We start from the raw sequence: 5,281 nt of genomic DNA, 5'->3' as shown, positions 1-5,281 counted from the left end.
ATGCCCCACTGAAACCAGTCAGATTTGATATTTTTAAAATCGGCTTGTACATAGCTAACATTTGGCACCAATTTCAATTATATTACTTATGAGGCAAATTTTGGCCCCCGTCAGCACTTTTTAAGGCAGTCAGAAAAGGGCATGGCCCCACTTTTTCTGGTCAGATTTATATTTTTTATATTCATACATTGTATGGCAACATTTTAGAAATAATTCTGATCCTATTACTTATGAGGCAAATTTTAGTCCTTTTTGGCCCTTTTTATCTGCCCCTCCCAGCCAAATGCCCCACTGAAACCTCGTAAGATTGGGTGTTTTGAATTTGCCCTATCAATAGCTGCCAATTGATATAGTCAAACCTTCTATTACTTATGAGGCAGTTTTTTCGTCACTGGCTCTTGGTCTATAACGGCTGCAATACATTAACCAGGGCATCTCTTACAGAACTTAGGTAACCTCTACAGTATATAGACCCTATGGTGAGTGAGTTAATCGTGGGGCGACAGACTGTACAAAAGTTATGTCAACACTCTCAAATCGTGCGGAATTGACAGAGGCCTCAAGGTTCTGTCCCATTTCTTATTATCCTCTCGTTCACGAGAATTTGCTCCCATTTCCCATGACATAGATTAAAAGTTTCAGGCCTAGTCTCAAACAATTATAAGCTCAGTTATACGTTGCCATCTGATTTTTTTTTTCGCGCCTATACGGCGCTCGATTCCATCATTGTTGCACTCCTCTGTAATCTTATACTATTAAAGTTGATAAATAAAAGAGACACTAACACTGTTTTCATCGTCAGATATTGTTACACCAACGTTTCGAAGAGGTACCCTTTTCTTCTTCAAGGTAATAAATAAAACATTTAAAATGTTCTGACAACTCTTTCAAAACAGGCGGAATTGACAAGCTGATCTCGAGATTCTGTTCCATTGACTCCCATTTCTGGTCCTATCGTTCGCAAGAATTTGCTGCCAGCAATGACCTCAAATGCCAGGATAATGACTCAATTTTTCAAAATTCTCTCAGGGGGAGACCCCCTCCAGGTTGCTCATTGTTATAGCCACCGTCCCTAGGGTTCACAAAAATTTAATAACAAAATCAATAACAATCATAATATAACACGAACTTTATGTCAACTAGAATAAAACGTTACTGCTTTCTGGCGAAATAACGATCGGCGAACAACTATCAGTGTTATAGCCAGTATTTTATTGACATTCATTGCATGGTGAGATTGTGGATTTCGGTCTAGATTTGCCCCCCACCCCTACCCACTCCTTCCCACTCCTACCCCTATTGAGCCAAAATATATAGCACGCACACACACACACACCCCGAACTCATATGATAATGGGGGGTTGGATGGCTTAGTGGTTAGCACGTGCGCGCTGTATCATTAAGTCTGTCATTGAGTCAACTGGCGTGGTTTCGAATCCCCGGTTGTACGTGACAAGGAGTAGGGTCGCCTGTCCAACCTCCTGGGTTTCCTCCGGGTCCTCCGGTTTCCTCCCACTGAAAGACCCCTACGTGCAAGCGAATTATGGAAATAAAATTGAACCATATGTTAGTCTCGAAATGACCTAGTTTGTGTCGAATGGACGTTAAACCCCATTTCTCTCTCTCTCTCTCTCATAATGATAATATTATTCTTAATTCGCTCTTGCCAGACATTGATTTGGAGGTGACGCGTTGAGTTTGTGACGTCAACATACAGAGTCGTGTAGCAACTGTAAAATCATTTGAACATTAATTTTATTTGACACCCCCGCGCGTTACGACGTCTATATCGTTACAGCGATTTTTTCAATTATAATGAGTGAAAATAGTGCGGACAGTGTATTATATTCCAATGCATTTCATGAAGTACTCGGTGAAGATGTGTTACAGGTTTTAAAGTGTGGAATTTGTCTCGAATTTTATGAAAACCCGGTTGTTTTACCATGCGGTCATACATTTTGTTACAAGTAAGTACATTATACCAGTAGTGAATTCAAAATATCTGACCCGATCAAAGACAGTTCCTAAAGGAACTACTTTTACACCAAAAAGGGCTCCGCGGGTAATTCTGACTTTGGCCCGACTCTGCTGGTAAACATATCTAGTGATCAATATGTTTATTTATTTATTGTGCCGTCATTTCGTCATTAAATGTAAGACCACTCTCACACATTAGTCAGTGACTGTCCTTACAAAGTACTGGCTGTATTCGTAACTTGATTGAAGTTTGAAGCTTATGTTGTAGCCTAAAACTTTTTTTTTTTTTTACAATATTCCTTTTATTCGCCAAGGATAATTTTCGGGGGGCGGGGGGGGGGGGGGGTCGCTGGAACCCCCGCTTTTCTTCTTAATTCAGCCCCCCCATACTCAGATGATATAATGACTTACCACGCCCGCTCCCACACCCACCCACTCTCACACAAACAAACAAAAGTTAATTCGGACCTGGAAGTTGTGTTTTTCCTTTATTGGTATTATAGGCCTGTATTTTAATATTGAAGCAAACCAACAACTATAGGCTAAAGTGTTTCGAAAAATGATTTTAAACGATTAATATTTTTCTTTACTTAACAGTTGCTTATTACAAATGGGAAAACATGCCAATCGGAATAAGAACTTCGTACCAGTACATGATCTAACAATTGGCTGTCCAAACTGTAGATGTCCTATTTTTGTCATCGCTCTATTAAAACGTGACGTTACGCTCAACTACCCTATCCAATCTTTAATCGATGGCTTGAAGGCTCGACCCGATGTTAAACCTAAAAAGGTAAGAAAATATAGCTTATGTGGCATTTTTGAAGATTAGATAAAAAGCTGGCAGTTTTCACTATAATATGTAAAAACTAGATAATGTAAAGGGAATATGCTGAAAATTTCAGTCAAATTGCAGCACTCTGAACCGAGATAGCGTTTGAATTTTAGGCCTAGCCTCGATCATCATTACTATAATACAAAAGTCAGTACGTTAAAAAAAAACATAGTCTCGATTATCCAGTTTTGGATTAAATCATCAATGAGCGTTGAGCAGCAAATCGGATTCATGTTAATAAATGTCTAATTAATAGTTAACATAACATTTCAGGCCCAAAGAAATACCAGCAATAGGCAGATTTATAAGTCTTAGATAGATGCATTGCAGGGGCGTGGTCTGGTCTGGAGCAAAGCCCTTACGGCTTTGGTCTGGAGAGGTGCGAACATTCAGAATATGAACTCGTTTGCGTAAACCATCCGCAATAATCAAATAGCATAGGTATACATCACCAATTCTATATATTCTGGCAATACTAGTGCACATCTATTGTCAGCACACAAGTGGCCTTATAAATTCTTCCACGGCAGTTATATGGAACTCCTCATCATACAAGGAAATCTGTGCCCGCCGGTTGGACACAGCGATCATAGAGTGTGCATTCTGTGACAGATCCAACTGGTACTCTCCCGCTCTAATGTTTATGAAAATGACACAAAACGTAGATCTCCCTGAAATTGGTGGAAAATACGGCATAAAGAATTAGTGATTTGTATAGATGATATATTATTCTCTTGTATTATTAATAACAGTTTACTGTATTTGAATTCCAGTTTGATGCGTCTACAAATACGGATCCTGAACCAGAACCTGTTCATCAGGTTAATAAAAAAGAGCGAAATCCACCAATACCACCGATTTCAAATCTGGAATTTGAGAAGATCACAAAGGAAATCGATAGATTCGCAGTTGCTCTACATGGCAGCTCTATTATCAGTGATGCGTTTTTCAGCATTGAAAAAATCCGCAATGATTACTTAGAATCGGATAAAATCGGGAAGAACAACGTAAAAACTAATCCTGATGCCAAGAACAAATTATCTCAATATGTCGCCAATATTTCATGCGCAACCGGGAAGCGCGAGAACAAGGACAATTTGTTTTTTATGTCGAATTTTCAGTCCAAATTGCCCCAAGCTGACGTTGGATTTGACCCTGCTATCGTATCATACTCCATGGGTGGGTCTGGTTTTAATGTATCCCAACCAGAAAATCCTTCAATTTATTAAAAAGCACGCTTAACACTGACACAGTTTACGCGGGTTTTATGGCTAGATTTGGATTTGGATTAAGGAATATGTCCATTGATTGAAGAACTTTTGCACAAATTTTAAACAAAATCTTATAAAAATCTAACTGAAATTGAATATTACAGCAGTTGTCTATAATAGAGTACATGAGTATTTTTTATTAACTTTTTAGGAATGCATATCTTTACATTTTCCAACTTTTAAATCATTTTGTACACTTATATCATGTTTATTTTTGATATCAGTTTATATATTGTTGTATATATATATATAGAGAGAGAGAGAGAGAAAATCAAATATGAAATACATTTTATAAAGAATATTTTATATGCCACTGAAAGAATCAGACCTTTACTGTATATTATTGTAATAAAATAATAGGTGCATTACATGATTTTTACACCAATCCAAAACATAATTATGATCAATCAGATATCAGCTTTGCCCTCCGTCCGCTAAAACTAGAAAATAATTATAGAGGAATGGTGACGGGTGGGGGTGCTCAAGATGATTTAGATTTGGACGAAGAATAAAGTGTGTAAAGGCGATTTAATAAATTCTGCAGCTCAAAAGAAACTCCCAAGAGTCTCATTTACTCCTTTGGTTGCTATAGGTTTTAGTTCATATCATTTATTTCTATAATGACGTAAATTTGGAGTTGACGTCATCGTGAAAAGTATGGAAGAGACGAAAACATCTTTTGTTGATTCCTGTCACTGGAGTACTTCACTGAAGTGTGATGTTTGTTTCGATTTGTTCAAGGAACCGCACACTCTTCCGTGTGGACATTCATTTTGTACATGGTAAATTTGCTCTCTTTTTTTACATTAAAGTGACTGTAAGTGTAGGCCTATCTAAAATAACACTCTTCGGCCTTCTGTCGTGTTCCCCCTTTATTAAGATTTAAGAGGGCGCGTTTTAAATATTAAACTATCCAGTACAGTTGAAGGACATGAAGGCCAAGATAACGCGACCTGGCAGAGATTTTTGTTGAATGAATGCTCTGTTCCAGAACCTGATGTTCAGGATGGGATGAGCATGGTCGTGTTCGGTGCTGAATATTGTTCTCTTACCCCAACTTAACAAAACTATTTTAGCTCTTAATGGAACGAAGAGAGGGATTAATCTCCATCTTTTTTATCTATTCTTTGCATACAGGAAATCTGAATCTTTTTTTTTTTTTGGGGGGGGGGGGGGATATTATTGTTAATCAGTTTTA

Source organism: Patella vulgata, chromosome 7 (genome assembly GCF_932274485.2).
Source record: "Patella vulgata chromosome 7, xgPatVulg1.2, whole genome shotgun sequence".
Classification (NCBI taxonomy): domain Eukaryota; kingdom Metazoa; phylum Mollusca; class Gastropoda; family Patellidae; genus Patella; species Patella vulgata.
The sequence above is the reverse complement of the archived record's forward strand: the minus strand, read 5'-3'. Positions refer to the sequence as shown.